Genomic DNA, 20,026 nt, shown 5'->3' with positions numbered 1-20,026 from the left:
GAAATTCCACTTAGTTGAAAACAATGGGTGGAAAGTCCCCCAGGAATTTTAAAAAATATCTCAAATGTTTTTGTTTGTAAACATCCTGGTTTGTTTTTAGCAAAGGAATAAAAAGTAGTATTGTTTCTTAGCCTTGTCTAGAAAATAGCTAAAACAAGTGATGGATTTGACCGTTACTTGATGGAAGTACATTTTATCTAAGAATAAAACACTAAAAATTTTTCTTTTCTACACTTCCACAAAATTTGTTACAATTTATTTTCACTACGTACATCTGTTTCGACAGAGTGCCTTTTTTAATAGGGGAGGAAAGTATGCTAACTGTGCAGTTACTTGAGCGTTATGGTGACGTATTTGATTGTGAAGATTAGGTCCTAAAACCAAAAAAAGTTAAGTTAAGTTTTCCATAAAGTGGGGGACTTTCCATTTTTTAATTTAATTTTCCATTTACAACAATCGTTTTTTCCAATTATAGCGCTATCTATCCATCATTCGAAAAAGTATCTCGAAGTTAGTTATTTTTACATAAGGAATCCAAATCTGCAATAAAAAATGCGGGCTCCTATTTAAGATTTTAAACTACTCCCTACCCCACCTCGTGAGGTGTCGTGTTTGGTGCCATTCGCTAGATTTTTCAAAAATATTGAATACAGTAATTTTCAATTTTTTCGATTTGATGTTCATTTCGCGAAATTCCGCGGGGTTCGTATTTAAAAATTTTAAATTTACCCCCCACCCCTCTCCGTGGGGAGTCGTGTTTGGTATTCGTGTTTGGTATCTTTCGACAGATTATTGAAAAATATTGAACACGTATTTTTTAGTTTTTCGATCTGACGTTCATTTCGCGAAATATTCGCTTTTTTTTGTGAAACTTTGTGACACCCTTCCTTGTGCCCCGCTCAAATCGTCAGATTTTTTAAACATACACTGTTTTGCATGTACATACTTAACTTATCTTAATATGACGATTTCGAGTTTTTCTAAGGATAGATTTTTTCAGACCCTCCTTAACGAACTCCTCTGTATTAAGAGCCAATATGGTAGAGGTACATTTACAGGGTACAAGGTTTCTCCCCATGGGATAATCTGACCCATTCCAGTGATGTATTTTTACTATGTGTCTGCACTTTATAGTCTTTAACTGAATAAATTGAGGAGGGGAGTCTCAAGTTGGTCATTCAGGATTATATCTGTAATCTTTTAATTTATTAATTTCCATGCTTCTAATAAAGGTAGCTTGAGGCCTTTATTTTGAATATAGACAATTTGAAATTGGTACCTTCGCTTGCTCGTTTTTCCACACAGGGTATCCGTAGCATTGTTTTGTAAATCCACATGTCAAGGGTCTATACTGGTTGCTTTCTGAGTCTAAATTGTAGAGGAACATAGGGTTTCCACAAAGAGTCTCCAGCTTATTTTTCGCTACTGCTTTGATTTCAAGCCAGGATTTTCTCATTTCTTTCCCTTCATCCAGTACTGTCCTTTTCCAAGCCTTTTTGGGTGTGTCTATCTGAATGTTGTCTTCGCTTAGTATTTTGATTAGTTCAGCAGCGATATTATCCGAACACGATGTTTTTTAGCTTAGTGCTTAGGATTTCCTGTTCGTCAATTATAAGTTTGTCTCTGCCGTCGAATATATTTTACCGGCTACTTATTATGCGTGTATAGTGTATATTGTATATGTCTAGAATCCAACAGTGCCATTTTTTTTTCACGCTTCTCTTCTATCCAGCCCTCTTTTGTAGTCTGTATTATTCTATGTTTTCTGTGTATACCTGCTCTTATACGTATGAGACAAGTTTTCTTCGTACACTCATTAAATCTAATGTTTCAGACGTCATCTGCAGTTTTTTTGATTTTACATTTGTTTTGGGTAATATTTAGCGGCTATTTTCTCCAGGCTCATTATACAAGGAAAGGTGGAAGGTCGAAGATCACGAGGAAGATCCCCAACAAGATGGATCGATCAGATTACAGGAATATGCAAAAGACCTATGCATGAGTTAAAAGAAATGACCAGAGACAGAGATCTTTGTAGACGGACAATACACGACATCACGTCGACCACTACACTCCCTCCGTGGGGTCAGGATTGAAGAGAAAGAGAGAGATTTTCTCCATGTCTGATTTTAGATCGTTCCATGTATTATTGGCATTTGCGTTAACAGTAAGAGGCTTATGCTTATTAACTAAGAAATGTTTGTACTAACTGCGTACTTTCCAAAACATTTCTTTTATTAATTAGATGTACAATAAAACATTTGGATTATTTGGAGTATCATGATAACGTTAACGAACCTACGTACGAGTTAATGATCAATTAGATATCTAGACTATAACGAATCTATTTTTCCATTAATTATTCGTAAAAAGTAGGTGAGTAATATTGTTCTGCGACTGCAAATAATGTAAAAAGAAATAATTAATTGTACAAAATGCAGCTACAGTATAATGGGGTTTTACACGGTAATATTTAGTATAACGATAAGTGCACAATGTGATACCCGGAAAAAAACCAAACATTTCACGAGATAAAAAAACTTCTGGAGTTAATAGTTATTTATGATATAAGTGTTAAAAGTACACGTTTAAGGGACGCATGTGAAAGTTTGCAGAATGAGCGATAACGAGTTCTGCAATTCACATGGGTGCCTTAAAAATGTACTTTTTAACACGCATATCATACAATATTTTTTCTACAAACGTAATTACAGGACAATATCTACAAAAACCTTTGCTTGCACTTGACTGACATTCCATTTTTATATTTTTTTGACATTACATCAAAATTGCCTATACAGTCAATACGAACTGCAGTGCCTTAAAAATTTTAAAGCACTAGTGCCTTAAAGTAGCATTTTTAACGCTCGTATGGAGTGCTGAAAATTGCATTTTTAACACGGTTGTAGAAAAAAATACTAAAGGGTACATTTCAACGAAAATTTTGGTTTCGTTGAAAAACTTTGTATCATAATTCGTAATGATACGGGTAGTGGAATCATAATTGATATAATGAAGCATGAGAGTAGAAATTTTTTTATTATAAATGGCTACAACTAAATTGTTTTCAATATTTTCGGTCTTTTATCCTTGGCTAAACTGATTGGCTATCTGACCGACTTAATCAACGTACATTCCTAAAGAACATACAGCTCAAAATGTGCGCGGTTGAAAATCAATACAATGAAGGAAATATGATAACACGGCATCCAGGATTTGGTACTTTAAAGAGCAATCGTACTAGGATTTGGTACTTTAAAGAGCAAGCAAGGAGTAACGACGAAATACATTCCAGGATTGGCCAAGCAAATGCGAATACCAACACCAGGAACATTTTCTAAGATTATGTTGTTCCCTTTGCTCCATTGTTATTCACCATTTTCTGTTCATGGAAGAAAACGCAAGGCCAGAAGATGCTAGGTCCGATATTTAGAGCAAGTCAGAATTGAGGGTACGTAATGCGTTGCAATGGGATCAGGAACATGCGTGTAAACAACATAGTCCAAGTAATTAAGCTTAAAATAGGACAAAACCTAGCAATTTCGGATAGTCCAAGGATCAAAATCAAGACCAGAAGGTCTTCTTTATTTATGTATCATTAATAGGTTCTAGAAGTTTGACCGGCTTAGAGTGATTGGTTTTTAAAAAAACTGAGTTAAAAACAAATAACGGAATTTTTGTAGTTTGTTAAAAAATGCCCTTTTCTTCAGAATAAAGAGATTAGCATCAGAGCTACGAAAAAATATTTCAATATGAAATTGTAGCTTATTTAATTCCTAAGAAGCTGGTTTGCAAACATTTTTCCTAAGGCAAAAATTGAGTGAGCTGTTGACAATTAAAACTTGTAATAACATGCAAAAACCACCTTTACCAACCCTTTCAAAGTCACCTCTTTTTGCGACTGAGGATTTTAAAAGGATTTAATATTAATAGTCTTATAGACCTTGTAAGAACCTACAAAATTCTTTTTTACCAAACTTTTTATAATAAAAAAATAAAAAGTTACGGTTAAAAAATCAATATTTAAAAAAAAAAGGAGAAATCCAATTGGAAGCATAATAATGTAAGCTAGCGGTGTTTTTAGTTATTAGCCTTATTCATGATTCTTTATTTATGTATTATTAATAGATTCTAGAAGTTTGACTGGCTTAGAATGATTAGTTTAAAAAAAACTGGAGTTAAACGCGAATAGCGAATTTTTATAGTTTGGTAAAAATGCCGTTTTCTTCAGAATAGAAAGATTAGCATCAGATATACGAAAAAATGTTTAAACATGAAATTGTAGGTTATTTAATTCCCAAGAACATGGTTTGAAAAATTTTTTTCTACGGCAAAAATTGAGCGAATCGTAAATGAGTATAATATCGAAAAACATGATTTTTTCGATATAAAACTAACATTTTCGATAGCGAATAAATCGAAAACTGTTAATTTTATCAAAAAAATGTATAGAATATTTTTTACTTAGAATGAATGTTTTTATCAACTATTGCGCTCAAAATATAATAAAAAATTTCCACCTTCGAGGTGCGGTGGCATCCATCCCCATGGTAAAAGCGCTTTACGGTATCATATAGATTTTGATCCTTGGACTATCCACTACTTACTCTTAATTTTTCAAGCAAATCGATCCATTCTGTAAAAATTGTGAGGTGAAAAGCTTCGGTTTCTGGACTAACATTACAAAGTATTGTCCTTTTCATGAGCATTTTTCAGTGCGTAACAAATGATAGGAAAAAGGGTAAGTCCGTGATAATACACATTTATGACATTCATTCTAACATGACATTTTAGTTAAATCTGACAGTTGTTACATTTTATTTTCAATTTGGAATAAAAACAAATCAAATGTGTTTCTTGCATTTACAAAATGGTATTTTCTTTGATTTGTATAGTCTTCTAAATTATACAGATTATATTTGTAATATTATTATCTAATTAAAAAAAAAATATTTTTTTTATTATGGCGCCATCTATCGATAACTAGAATAATCACCGAACTAGAATAATTACCAAAATAATCACCGACGTGCCTTTTTTTCTGTCATATACAATTTAATACGTTAGAAAGAAATCGAAAAACTGTGACGCACTGAAAGATGATCATGAGAAAAAGAATACGTATTTGTTTTTATTCTTTTTCTTAATTACTTTCTGCATCTGTAGAGTAGGGAGGGTGAGTCAAGTCCCACAGCACTTAGGCCATAATTGACCCATTGTGCATCCTCCCAGGGGGTTGCCGTCCTTAGTTCATTATCCATCCGGACATTTCCAGGAAGGCGGACAAATCACCAGGGGACTTCTCCCCTATGCCGGCAGGTGTAGGCCAATGCTCGCTGAACGCATATTCTCGTATTGACGATAACTCCGGACATTCATATAGGACATGCTCGACAGTTTCGTCATCTCGTTCACACCTCCTGCACAGAGGTGTGTCTACTAGCCCCAGTGTGTGGAGGTGTTTTCTTAGTTGACAATGGCCAGTTAAAAAAACCAACTGTCAAGCGTAGGTTTTCCTGGTCATTCTCAAGTACGTTTCTGATGCCGGCTTCCCAAGGTTCCTTAGTGTTACCCTGGCAAGTCTACATCCTGGCCCTTCTTCCCATATTTTCACGGTTTGCTTGTGGGAGTGACATTTGGCAATTTCCGTTATTGTTGCAGTTGACCAGCTAACGTTGACCTTTTACTTATTCTACTTAAACTTTTCTCTCCTGAATGGAGGTTGGCTACTACAATTGCAAACTCTTGTCTATCTTTATCTGTTCTTATTAGTTGTTCAAAATTTAGAACTGTCCATTGTTACATGTTTCTTAGCATGGTAGTCTTGTCCTTCCTAGTCCCCTCTTTCACTGTTAGTTCTTCTTCTTCTTTTGTATAGGCAGTACTGCCTGTTTTTCTTCAACGGTGCCTTTCATTCTGCCCCTAAATTGTCATTCCATCTTTTTCTTGGGCGTCCTATACTTCTTCTGGTTAACGGTGACTTGTCCCTGGCTATTCTTATTATCTTTGATTCATCCCGCTTATGTGCTGATTCCACTCTTCTTTTCTGGTCTTTACCCAGGTATTTATATTGTCTACCCCACATATGCGTCTGATTTCCTCACTTCTTACCCTATCCTGTAGTCCTTTTTCAGCAATCCTTCTTCAAGATCTTCATTTCGTTGGTCACTGTTAGTTGAGCATAATATTGGTAGTCTCAGTACTAGGCCTAGGTATTATGTTTTTCTAACTTTCAATGTAGCGCAAAGTTCCCGTTCTTTGCTCTTCCATGCAGCACTTCTTCGTTTGAAGTACGCGATGTCCATTTAAGTTTTGAGGATTCTCCGATAGATCCACATTTCATAGGTCTCCAATTTATTTACGGTTGATGTTTCAAGGGTCCACGTTTCAATTGTAAAGAGAAAAGTCGACTAGACGTAGCATTTTGATTGCCTGTTACTAATCTTTAGAATATTCTTTCCTTTGTCCATTTTTAGATTTTCCTATTGTTTGCATAGCCTTTAGGTTGAAAACTACACCATAAACTAAAACATTTTATGTTTTAAAAACACGGAATTAACATAAAAAGTAAGCTCACTACTTTTTTTCGAAACTCTATTTTGCGATTGAATTAACGACCCCTCTGTACAAATATAAAATTCAATTAAAACTTTTTGTATTGTTTTTGTAATCAACATAAAAGTTGCAGCAACGTTCCGTCCTGTATGCAAATCAGACTATCAGAAAGTCCGCATCAGTTTGCGGAACTAGCCCGCACATCTCTTACATAACTGTCGCCCCAGTGAACTTGGAAGATGAGGCCATTACCACCAAACGTAATATATTTATAAATACGTTATTTAAGCGTTCTATGCCGCGGAACTGGTTTTTCTGTCATAAGCTGTTTGACCGGTCAAAAAATCGTATTAAAACAAAACAGCATCTTGATTAATTGCTACTTGGAAAGTCGGTTAAATGAGTCGCAGAACAAAAAATTAGAGCAATTAGAACGTTGGAATTTTTTTGTTTGAAATATTTATGTGAAGCAAGTTCTAAAATGCATAAATGCCATACCCGCTTCCTTCTGATTGACAGAATAATTCCATATAAAGAAAAAAATCTAATGAATAAAAAATAGGGTCACTTTTGTATTACTGGATTTAAGCCACTGCACACTTTATCGTTTAGCAGGGAGTGAATACGCTAAATAGCATTTTAAAATAGTATTGCAATACCGTTGATTAAGATAGCTTTGATGGTAGCCAACGTTCTGAAAGGTACATGAAGGTACTGGTACATGAAGAAAAAGAAGATACAATTTTAGATTAATTTAATTCAAAGCTTAAGGTAACTTAAAATATTTATAACTACAAACTTTAGTAAGGATGTGTATTGAGCGAGTAAAAGGCCATGAAAAATGATCCGGAAAAAAGTGGAGTTTTCTTTATTATTCCAAGTCGTTATTGAACAATTCTCGTATTATTTAATCCATATGCATGTATGTACATACTTACTTCTGGATGAAGGTTGTGATAATATTCAAACTGTCGTTTTGTTTCGTTTAGCTAATAATAGTACATAAGTGTTCCGTAAAAACACGATTTAATGAAAAAATAAATAACACAAATAAGGCCAGTCGAACAATAGCATATTTTTCAAGTGTACGCCCCTATTCTTGTGGTCCCACCTTAACAAAGACAACATTTTCAAAGAATGGATAATATTTTCTCACAATTTTACCACAATACCTTGCTAATATGTTTTTTATGAAGAAATAAATACCGTTTCTCATTATACTTCTCCTCAATAAGGTTCGTCGTAGAAAATGACCCGTTATTATAAAATAAATATGAGATAATTGCCAGAAGGTCCGGAGAATACTAGAGAAGTATGTCACCGCGTTAAGTATTAGTAGGTAGTGATTTTCCATGAATTGATTTAAAATCTAACATGAGTGGAATAATAATTAGTGAAATTAATTAATTAAAACATCAAAACAAATATAAAAAATGAAATTTTCATTTTTATGTTATTCACTGTCACCCTTAGGCTAAGGCCACACAGGCCTTAATTTACAGCGCCGTAAGAGCAGTAAAATGAAGCGCGAAAAATGGGTCCTATCCTATGTTGCTATGTTGCTGCTCGATATTTTACAGCTCGTCTGGCCATCCAGTACTCTAAGCGTTTGGCCACACGGGCGGTTTTTTACGGCCGCCGTAAGAGCAGTAAAAATCAGCGCGAAAATGGGTCCCACGGTGAGAATAGTAGATGGCCAGAGTGTTGCTGCGCGATATTTTACTGCTCAGTGTGACCATCTACTATTCTCACCGTGAGACCCATTTCGCGCTGATTTTTACTGCTCTTACCGCGGCCGTAAAAACCGCCCGTGTGGCCAAACGCTAACCGTGGGACCCATTTTCGCGCTTCATTTTACTGCTCTTACGGCGCCGTAAATTATCGCTTGTCTGGCCTTAGGCTACGGCTCCACGAGCGACAAGTTTACGCCAGCAGTAGCCGTAAAACGAACTTAAGGTTCTGCGGAACGGAATAGGAATAGCCGAACTGAACCGACTACAGGACTTGTGCGTAGTCGGTTCAGTTCGGCTATTCCTATTCCGTTCCGCGGAACCTTAAGTTCGTTTTACGGCTACTGCTGGCGTAAACTTGTCGCTCGTTGAGCCGTTCGCTTACGCTTTGGCCACACGGGCGATTTTTTACAGCGCGATAATTTACGGCGCCCATTGGTTCCACTACCTCCTCCACCAATTTTACATGAAATAATTTCCAGACTTAGGCCAAAGCCTAAGCCTAAATAGCATGCTTGTATCAATACCATTTCAACAACCATCTTTCTTCGTCCTTGATTGCATTTGTCTGCTATTTTCCCTTGCATATTATGTAGCAACCTATAATCGGGACCTCTCATACATGTCCGAAGTACTCCAGCTTTCATATGGGTTCTCTGAGATCGCATGTTGGAATATTTTCCTAGGCGGCGCCTTTTGATATTTTCATATCTGGGTTAACGGAGAACTTGATTCGTGTCGACATTCTTCTTCTTCTTCTTTCTCGAAACTCCATTATGCCCCTCAGGGGCGTCGGAGGTTTTATTCATCCTCTATCCATATCTTCCATTTCTTGCGGTCCTTTGCTAACTCTTTCATTTGTTGATGTGTTTTTCCTTTTTCCTGTCCAATTTCTATAATCTGATCGATCCATCTCTTCCTTGGCCTCCCTTTTCTTCTTTTACCATATCTTTTTGATTCCATCACCTGCTTTGGTAGTCTTCCTTGGTCCATTCTGTTAATGTGTCCATACCATTTTAATTTTCTTTTTTGAATCTTGGTTATTATCGATTCCTGTTTCAGTCTTTGTCTAATATCTTCATTTCTTATTCTGTCCAATTTCGTTTTTCCTGCTTCCATCACCTGCTTTGGTAGTCTTCCTTGGTCCATTCTGTTAATGTGTCCATACCATTTTAATTTCCTTTTTTGAATTTTGGTTATTATCGATTCCTGTTTCAGTCTTTGTCTAATATCTTCATTTCTTATTCTGTCCAATTTCGTTTTCCAATTTTTCTCAGCTGCTTCATCTCCGCTGCGTTTATTGTACTGTCTATTTTTGCATTGTTTACCCATGTCTCACTTGCATATTATATTAAAGTTGGTACAGATATTGCATTGTATACCTTCAGTTTTATTTCTTTATCTATTTCTTCCTTTCCAAATATTGTTTTATTTAGTGCATAGTAGATCTTATTTGCTTTTTTCGCCCTGTATGAGATTTCTTGATCTAGCTTTCCATCCTCAGATATTATTACTCCCAGGTATTCAAACGTCGAGACTGTTTCTATTATTTCGTTTTTGCACCTAAATATCGTTTGATTTATTTCTTCCCTTTTCTTTTGGGCTACTATCATGGTCTTCGTTTTCTTTACATTTACCTCCATTTTCAAATTTTCTATTTCTTCCACCCAGATATCGATTAATTTTTGCATTTTCTCTTTATTCTCTGTTATTATTACTAGGTCATCTGCATATAGTAATCCCTCCATTCTCACTGGTACTAAATTCCTGTACCCTATTGTTGACTGTAACTGCCTTGACCTTCTTTTAGCGCTCTTCATTACTCTATCCATTACTTATATAAACAAAACTGGGCTGAGACTGTCTCCTTGTTTTATTCCTCTCCTTAGTTTATTATTGGCGATCTGTTTCCGTTTATTTGTACTTGAGCAAGTACGTTTCTATATGTACTTTTTACCACGATCTGTTTCCGTTTATTTGTACATTAGCAAGTACGTTTCTATATGTACTTTTTACCACGCTTACTATCTTTTGCGGGATTTGCAGGTCTTCCATTACTGACCATATTACTTCTCTATTTATAGAATCAAATAGAAATCCTTACTACGGTGTAAATAGTTTATTTTATACCGAGAAGATCGGAAGTTTTGATTTGGATTTGTCTTCTTGCAAAGCCTTCTTGACGGGTAGACCTAGAAATAGCTATCGAAGGATGGCAAGACAGATTTAAATCTAAACGAAACCGTCTATTTACTCCAGCTTTCCCTTCTTCATGCTTTTTATAACCTTACCAGTCTTGCTGAGACGCTCTAGTATTATAGAGTTTCGAATCTGCTCTACCCAAGAAACTTTTAAAATTCTTCTATAGCACCACGTGTCGAAAGCCTCACGGCGATTTCTATTATTCTTTATATGCCGTGCTCGATTATCGGCCGTTGGCTATCAAATTGGCTACAGTAATTTTGTTGACGGCAGCTCGGAAAATGATGCAGAGGATCTGTAAAATCATTCTATTAGGTTTCTAATTCGCTCTGGCGCACAGTGGTTCCAAATGCTGAAAACGTGGTCATGAGGCGAAAAAAGGAGTCCCTATTTAGGGATTTTCATGTTTACAGTTGTTTTCTCATACTATCGTAGAGTCCTAATACGCAAGTATAAGGATCAGACTAGATGTATTCTGGTTCACAACTCAGGAACAAGTGGGCCATGTCCGGGGTAATTCGGCCGGCAGAGAAAGTGAAAAAGAACGCGTATATTGAAAGCGCTGTAAAACGTTTTGTTGTTTATCAATTTTATCGCTGTAAAGCAGATTCTTCTTTTTTAAGTATGTAGTAATGTAAGATGTAACTTAAATCAACATTTATTAACAATAAATGCCTTAAATTTGTTAATGCATAAATAGTGAAAATATACTTTAAATAATTAAATTTTGTAAAGATTGATTCAAAAAGTACAAAATTCTGCATACTTCTGCGACTAATGTTTAATAATCTTAAAATATATAGTAAGGAGATACAGAATACAGAATCACTTTGGTTTAGCTGCCTATAACTGCCTATGCATTGCTGGCAGTTGTTTGAATACAAAAGTGGGAAATGAGGCATATTACACGATTCTGGCGATTGTTGAGTATGTATGGGCAGTTGTACATAAGTAATAGGCTCTGAATATTGTACTTCATAAAGAAAATGTATTGGTAATCAATAGTTTCAAAAGTCCCTTTTAATATAAAATTTTAAACAAAAATGCGGCTAAAATAAAATTTTCGAAATTCTTTTGTCAATATTGGATCCGCCATTTTGTATAGAAAAAAAGTAATGTTAGATTTGTAATCAACGACCTTAACCTACCAAATTTGACAAAAAATTTTCCTTTTTGATTGATATTTTCAATTTCTTTCCGCCATGTTGGATCCGCCATTTTGTTTTTCAGAAAAAATAATGCCAGATTCGTAATCAGCGATGCCAAAAACCCTTAAGAACGAAAGTAATTCCAAAATGTGTAAACAATATACGCTTGTAAAGGTTCATGACCACGTTTTCGGCATTTGGAACCACTGTGCGGCCGCGGCGCGCGGTCAGATTTTAATACCCGACAGAAAAGGGTCACAGGTAAGTTCGCTCCGGCCATTAGAAACCAAAATTTCTAATAAAATTGCTTACATACTAAGATTTTTCAAAATAGGAACCAAAATGAAGTGAATATTATACAAATAATCTAATTCAACTATCTTGTAAATAAATATGTAACAAATAATATTTCAATATAATTTCTATATAAAATACAAAAATCACAGAACCAATTTTGCCGATATTAATTCTTCTAGAACTTAGTAGATAAATATTTAATCCGCTTTAACGATGGGAGCTAACTAGTATAATAATTAAAAGGGTTTTTTGACCACGGGAGCGACCTAGTGTGCTCCGTTCTAAGCCATGCCGTTCTTCTTCGACATGGCCCACTTCTTCCGTTTACCTTGCCTTTTATTATTAAATGGAGTATATTATATCTCTCTAAGTGTCGCATAACATGACCAAAATATTCAAGTTTGCGATTTTTATCCAATACAAAACAACTTCGTTACGAACTCTATCCATCCAACTTATTCGCAGGATTCTTCGATACACCCAGATTTCAAAGGCTTCCAGTTTCTTCAGAAATCCGTTAAAGTTCAAGCTTCGACACCATACATACCAAAGAGTAGAGAACACATAGCATCTCACTAATCTAATGTTCAAACTTACTTAATGTAATATTATATCCACGTAACAGTTTCTTCATTTTAAAGAATGCAGCTCTGGCCTTCTCTATACGTATTCTAATTTCTTTGCTCATATCCCAGTGCTCATTTAGATTACAACCAAGGTAGTTGATACTGTTAGTTCTCTCCAGTTGTTCACCATAAGCTGTTGCCACTTCCAGTTGTATTGGCGTTTTACTGACAACCATCACCTTTGTGATGGGGTGTGCACGCTAATAAAAGCTACTGAAGACGCCTGAAATGGTAGAAACAGTCTGTCTAGCTGGTGTGCAACCCTCTGAATCAAAAACAAGCAAAACTATCATTTATTATTTTATTTCCTTTACTCGGTTTGAGTACTGAAAGTTCCTCTGCTGTCCTTTTCCTAGACGGATGAAGGCGGAATGTGATCGTTTCCCTTTCGTTTTCTATATTCGTCGTCTGCTGTCTTATTGATTGAAAAAGTCGCAGATTAAGGATGTACCAGTAAGAACTTTCAACGCGAAAAGTTTCAGGTTTAAATTACTATGTACCATTTTAGTTTTTATTAAATTGGTGGATTCTGCATCTGAGACTCTTCAATTTGTTATGAGATGTCGCTGTATCGCGTCTAATGGGAAGTTTGAATTATTTTTCAGATTCCCTTTAAAATGATAGTGGAGCTGTTTTTCGATTCAGAGGTGTGCACGCTAATAAAAGCTACTAAAGACGCCTGAAATGGTAGAAACAGCCTGTCTAGCTGGTGTGCAACCCTCTGAATCGAAAACAAGCAAAACTATCATTTATTATTTCATCACCTTTGTCTTTGCGATGTTTAGCTTGAATCCATATTGATCTCACGTTGTGGTAATCCTATTAATCAGATGCTGAAGTTCTTCGTGAAAGCTTGCAATTAACAACGTGTCATCCGCGTATCCCAGGCAATTTAGATCACTTTTATTCCGGAGTGGAAATCTTTTTCAAATAAAAAATGTAACTGTCATTCCAAACAACTGTGTACGTAGAGGGGATATTTACAAATTCGCGAGCGCCAGTAGTGACAAGTCTGTAAACCTTTACCGGAAATTTGACATAAATGCCAAAGTGATTAATTTAAAATTAAAATTAAAAACATTAATTATAAAAAATATTAGTTGGTCAAAGCTGTGGCATATATTTTTACCTTAAATATACTTACGTTTTAAATACTGAATTTAAGTTTTTTTAATGTTCCGTAATATGTGATTATAAATTAATCTATTAATCTTACCGCCATCTACACGATAATTGTGAAAGTGTCCGAAGTAAGAAATTCATATTTTATCAATAGAACGTCAAAATGATTAGCAAAATTTAAAAAAAATCGATTACAACTTAATTACTTTTTTGCGTTGTAAATATTAAGCGATAAAAATTAAATAATAAATTTAAAAATTACCGGTGAAAGTTGAATTAGTAGTCCGCTAGGAGCGACACCAGCGAAGCTCAGAGCGTATAGACACAATACATACACCCAAACTTATGTGGAATCATCATATTTCTTACTATTTCGTGCGCATTTAAAAAAACGAACACACGAAGTCAAACAATATTTATTTTAAAGCAATTTAATAACAAATACATAACAATTAAATAAAACAATAAAGTATTTAACAAACAAATTGAAAGTAGTTGTTTTAAAGTCAATAGCATACAAAATTTCAATGTAAAACGATTAATGTTTAAATTGTTTTTATTTTTTTTTGTATTTTGTGGTAGTCAGTGTTATCACCTCTAGTCCTTATGCAAGCTTCAATTTGCGTGGGCACGCTCCTAATTAAATTTCAACATTTTGTTGTGGTAGGTTGCTCCATTCTTCAAGAGCAGCTTGTACTAGCCGTGCGGTGTTATGCGGATTATCCCGGCGAGCTCTAATTTTTCTTTTTAGCATATCTCACAAATACTCTAAATTATTAAGCTCGGGTGATCAAGCAGGCCACTCCAAACAAGGGATACCTTCTGCTTCAATGATGTCTGTAGTCACTCTAATGGTATGTAGAGGTCCATTATCATGCAATAAAATTAAATTTTCTCCTGTTGCACTTCTCCCTGACTACAGGTTATCAACATACCTGTGAGCAATTATTGATTGGATGAAAATTAAAGGAGTTTTTTTACGGATCACAATTCCTCTCCAGAACATTACACTTCCCCTTGTATATTTGTGAACAGATCTGACAGTTTTCGTTCTTGCTTGTCTTCCTCGTCCTCTAAGTATACGATTTCGTGGGTCACCTGATTTTACACAAATCCTGACTTTTTTTGAAAATAGAACATTTTGTAAATTCTCAATGTTCAAGTTTTGGTGGTGAAGACACCGATTTAGGCGATCAGTCTTGTGCTGCCTGGATAATTCGGGAACCCATAACTGTCTCCTGCTGTATACTTCTTGGTACGAACTCTTCTTCTTATCGTTTCAACTGAAACAGTTACATCTGTAGCTTCCAAAAACTGCCTTTGGAGCTGCAGATGAGAAATGGTTGGGTGTCTTCCAGCTGATTGAGCAATTAAACGATCGTGGAGAGCGGTTATTACTTTTGGCGACTTTCCTTTGCTTTATATTTGAGCTTTCCTAGTTCCTGTTACCTAGCATAGGTTTTGGACAGAACGCCCTGTATTACGCCTAGCACTACAGCTATGTCCCTCTGAGAACATTACTTTCTCCACAAGACCAATAATCTTTCCTCGTTGTAAGTTCTATAACCCCACATGAGACATATTTTCGTTTTTGGACGCAAAAGTTAGTTTATTTATTTTCATTCAATTTGCAACTCAAGCAAATAACCTATACCGTACCGAGCTGTACTATCCGATTGTCCTATATATTGGTTTATTTTCAATAAAAACCTTTATTCTTCGCAATAATAAGAAGTTTTTTCAAAAGAAATCAATATTACTTTGAAATACATGGTGATTCCATATAAGTTTGGGTGTGTGTATTTAACTTAGACATGCCACAAGAAAACAGTTTGAGAACCTTATGTTAGTATCTCATAAAAAAAGTTATATCTGAAATAGTAATGTCAATAAATCTTAAAACTTAACGGTAATTAATATACTCTAGTTCTAGATGTACCACCCAACACTTAGCCAATATTTAACCAGATAATTACTCCAAACTAATAATCCCAACTCGTGAATCACATTCACGTAATCTTAACGTATCTACACGTTCAGATTTACAGTTATCATACGGTTCTTCTTGTCCTACTAACAGTCCTCGTGCTTGACCAATGTTATGTCCGCAAACTTTACTCACAATTTAGAACCAAAAGTCAACGTCCTGCAGAGTGGAAGTGCCTCTAGGCGGTCGTGGTACCGTTAACCGAGAACTCTTGATTCAGGTGACTTGAATTTTGATCAAAAGCTAAGAATTTGGTTGGTTTTTACGGAAAAGTCAATAGTGTGAAGCGAGTAGGAATGAGCCATTAGAAATTTACTGTTTTCGATTAATCATGATAATAAAAATCCATTACGATATACAAAAAAATCACGGTTAAATAATTCACACGCAATAAATTGTGTTTTTTCTTTTGTTACTTTGTTATTTTTGATCTCAACACCCAGGTATATGAAAGAAACAGTCTAAATGATAGTCAATTTTGATCTTAACTTATAGTCCAGAGAAATAAGGTTTTTGTCGGGACACTTGAGCAGCCAGGTTGCAAATGGGTTTTTTGGGTACTATATACCTAATACATTATACGTACAAAATTTCGGACGAGAATTTTAGTTATTATAACAAATAAGGGTCAAAAATGACAGTTTTTCCGTTTAAATCCATACAGGTAAAAATAGGATAATTAAATATCGTATTTATAGTATTCTTTTTTTAGTAGATGAGCCATTGTTTAAAACGGCAGTTTTTTAATTTTGGTCCGATCATTTGTTGCTTCGAAAATTGCAAAATAAAACAAAAATTTTGAAAATAAAAAATTTGTTATAACTTTCGCGAAAGTGACCTTACGACTTTTATATTTCACAAAAAGTTGAGTCAAAGAGTCCATATACTGCACAAAAAATTTTAAGAAGATTGGTCAATTAGTTTAAATTTTATTTAATTTGTTTATCCCAAAGAGCTTTTTTTTGTAATGTTATTGTTCAGAAAATATTTTGAAAATATGACTTTTCTTCTTTCATGTGGTTTTCACAGAATTGCTATATCATTACTATTTTCTGAACAATAATATTGCGAAAAAAAAGCTCATTGGGATAAACAAATTGCATAAAATTTAAACTAATTGACGAATCGTCTTAAAATTTGTTGTGCATTATATGGACTGTTTGTCTCAACTTTTCATGCAATATGAAAGTCTTAAGGTCATTTTCACAAAAGTTATAGCAATTTTTTTATTTTGGAAATTTTAGTCTTATTTTGCAATTTTTGAAGCAACAAATGATCGAACCGAAATTCAAAAACTGCCATTTTAAACCTTGGCTCATCTAATAAAATAATAACAGTATAGATAAGATATTTAATTACCCCATTTTTACCCGTAGCGATTTAAACGAAAAAACTGCCATTTTTGACACTTATTTGTTAATAACTAAATTTCTCATCCGAACTGTGACGGGCATTTTTGTATGTATAATGTATTAGGTATATAGTACCCAAAAAACCCATTTGCAACCTGGCTGCTCAAGTGTCCGGAACATGGTATAGTTTTGCCTTATTTCCCTGGAGTATTACCTTTTATTATATTTGTAGCCCAATTTTGATAATCTTTTGGACACATAGAGCTTCCAGAATCATCCCAGACTAATTTACGTCATTCACATTTCTGAATAAACTGGGTCTATATACATTTATCATCATCATCAGCCGCTGTTTTGAGTCCACTGCTGAATATAGGCCTCCCGTAAATCATTCCATTACATTTGATGTTGAGCATTCTGAATCCAGTTATGCTGAATGCGCTTGATGTTGTCCGACCATCTTGATTGACGTCCTCGATTACGCTAAGTAAGCATCATGTCTCAAGTTTCTATTCTAAAATTTTCTTGGTCCTCCTTGCATGTCTGACTCTGGCAACATGTCCCTTCTAGTTTTTAGCCTACCATCCGTACCACCAGTTTTTCTCTTGTTATATTTGTCTCTGAGGAATATATTCAACATTGACCTCTTCATTGCTCTTTGTGTTTGTATCTTATTGATCACTTTTCTGGTAAGGATCAATCTTTCTGCTCTGTACGTTAGGTTAGAACTGGAAGTACACATTGATCAAATACCTTCCTTTTCAAGCACATGGAAATTATGTGATCTAAAGACTTTCCTCAGTTTTTGAAGTTATACTTCTTTAGGCACGATTGAGGGTGAAATTTTAACATTCTTGGCGCATGCGCACAACGACAGTATGGTGTTAGTCGTTAAATCTTTTAAATTATGTAGCGCAACTAAGGTGTGCGTGAAAAGAATATATTAGTGTTTTTAGTAAATATATTTATTATAATTTTTGTGTCTTTGGGAGTACGGTAATAAATATTATTGAAAATAAACTGTCGAAACCCAAAAGACTCCATCTTTAAACAAATAAATGTTTAAAAACAATAAAATCTTTGGATTTCTTATACCTATTCTCAGTAGATTCTCTCTTATACCTATTCCCCATCCTTCTAAAAATTGCAAGGAAAAGGGTGATGAATGTAGAGACATGGGGAGTCTACATAATTGCACTCCACAACATATCAATTCACCGAGGTAAAGATCAACAAATCTGCTTCCTAGTACTCGATACGTGAGTAAAACCGTGGGTAGATAAAAGGCATTATATTTAATTTCGATTCAGAGATCATTACCATCTTTCTATGGACCATTTCGAACCCTTTTGTTCTCGTCAGGAAAGCATATGCAATGATGCTCTGCTGATGAGAGCATCATTGCATATGCTTTCCTGACGAGAACAAAAGAGTTCGAAATGGTCCATAGAAAGATGGTAATGATCTCTGAATCGAAATTAAATATAATGCCTTTTATCGATTATTGAAAATGTTTATTCAATCTATGTGTCACCGCGATTGTCATTATTATGACCGAGAAATAATCGTACGTAAGGGTAACCTCGGTAGCTCGTCGATAGAGCATTCGTCTTTAGAGATCGGAAGGTCCCACGTTCGAATCCCGGACAATGCGTATTTTTTTTTGTATTCTTTTAGTTCTTTCTAAAATTAATTTAATATTTAAATACAATACAAAAAAACTGTTTAAAGTAGATATATTGATTTTGTTGAAATCATAAATATATAGAAGTATAACTTCTTACGTGCGTACAAAGTACACACACATTATTTTTTTGTAAGCTGCCCATGCTAGTCGTATTTTCCTGTGTAACTCTGTTGTTTGATTGTTTCTTTGTATTGCATTGTATTTGAGTCTAATTATTTTGTTAATTTGATCTATATTAAAATGAGGAGCCAATAATTAAACGTGAAATTCGGCAGAGAAGGTACGAAACATGAATATGTAGTTGATGTTGCATTTTTCTTCAAAGTAGTAAATGGACCCAATGAACTCTACGAACCCTGCGGTACTCTAGTAATCAATCATCTGCTTTTCGTCGGAACTCAACATACTAAAACCACGGCACTGCTCGAATAAATAAACACATCCAGAACCATTCGCTTCGTGGGCGGAGACAGGTTTCATTTAAGTTGCAAACCGATTGCAGACGAAATTAGTTTTCAATTCTGGTTTTAAAACAATTGCGCCGTGGGGACTAATAACAAACACTAAACATAAAAAATACTCTTCGCCATTGGATTCGCATGAAGAATATATAGATCCATTTTAAGTTGTTACACTTGTTTTATGTATGTACATACTAAAGTTTGATCTGTTCCCTGACACTTCACAGCATTAATCCGTTCTGTAGTCCATCCGTTCATACGATAATCAAAGAAAACTTTGGTATACTTATTCAATAAAATGAATTAATGCGAAAGAAAAAAGTGTAGACGGCATATCTGGAAAAGTGGAAATCGTTTTTTACTCCAAATAAATATTGTTTAGTCTGGGACATTCATCCATAAAAATATTTAGGAATAAAATTTCAAATCTGTATATATGTACAGAGTTATTTTTATATATCATAAACAAATAAAAAAAGTGCTAACTTTTATAAAAATATGTTGGAATTTTCGTAGAACTAATATAAAATTAAATGAACATAGTTTTGTTAGTTGTCTCCGTATTTTAAAAAGTTCGTTCGAGGAAGTATTTTATAATCCTTAACTTACCTTGCACCAAAGTTGTTTAAATGTATCCTTTTTGGCGTATATCCTGTAGAATATGAAAACTTTTATAAAGTACATTGTGATCGAGAAGCTTTTGAAATGTCAAGTATTGTACGTCATACGTTCTCCTTAGTAACTCGAAAGTTTTTTTTGCGAATAACTTTTTAAAAACTTTCGAAATGCTGATAAAGATGCGAGAAAACATTTTATTGCACTCATATTTGAATTCGGAAGTTACGGAATTATGTGCAAT

General features: G+C 34.6%; 1 protein-coding gene across 2 annotated transcripts in view; it reads left to right on the top strand.

Moving 5' to 3' along the window:
- Positions 1 to 20,026, top strand: part of LOC114338763 (maternal protein pumilio) — a 562,968-nt gene that overhangs the window by 484,139 nt on the left and 58,803 nt on the right. The window lies entirely within an intron of this gene.

The sequence above is a fragment of the Diabrotica virgifera genome, chromosome 1, assembly GCF_917563875.1.
Source record: "Diabrotica virgifera virgifera chromosome 1, PGI_DIABVI_V3a".
Classification (NCBI taxonomy): domain Eukaryota; kingdom Metazoa; phylum Arthropoda; class Insecta; order Coleoptera; family Chrysomelidae; genus Diabrotica; species Diabrotica virgifera.
The sequence above is the reverse complement of the archived record's forward strand: the minus strand, read 5'-3'. Positions and strand labels throughout refer to the sequence as shown.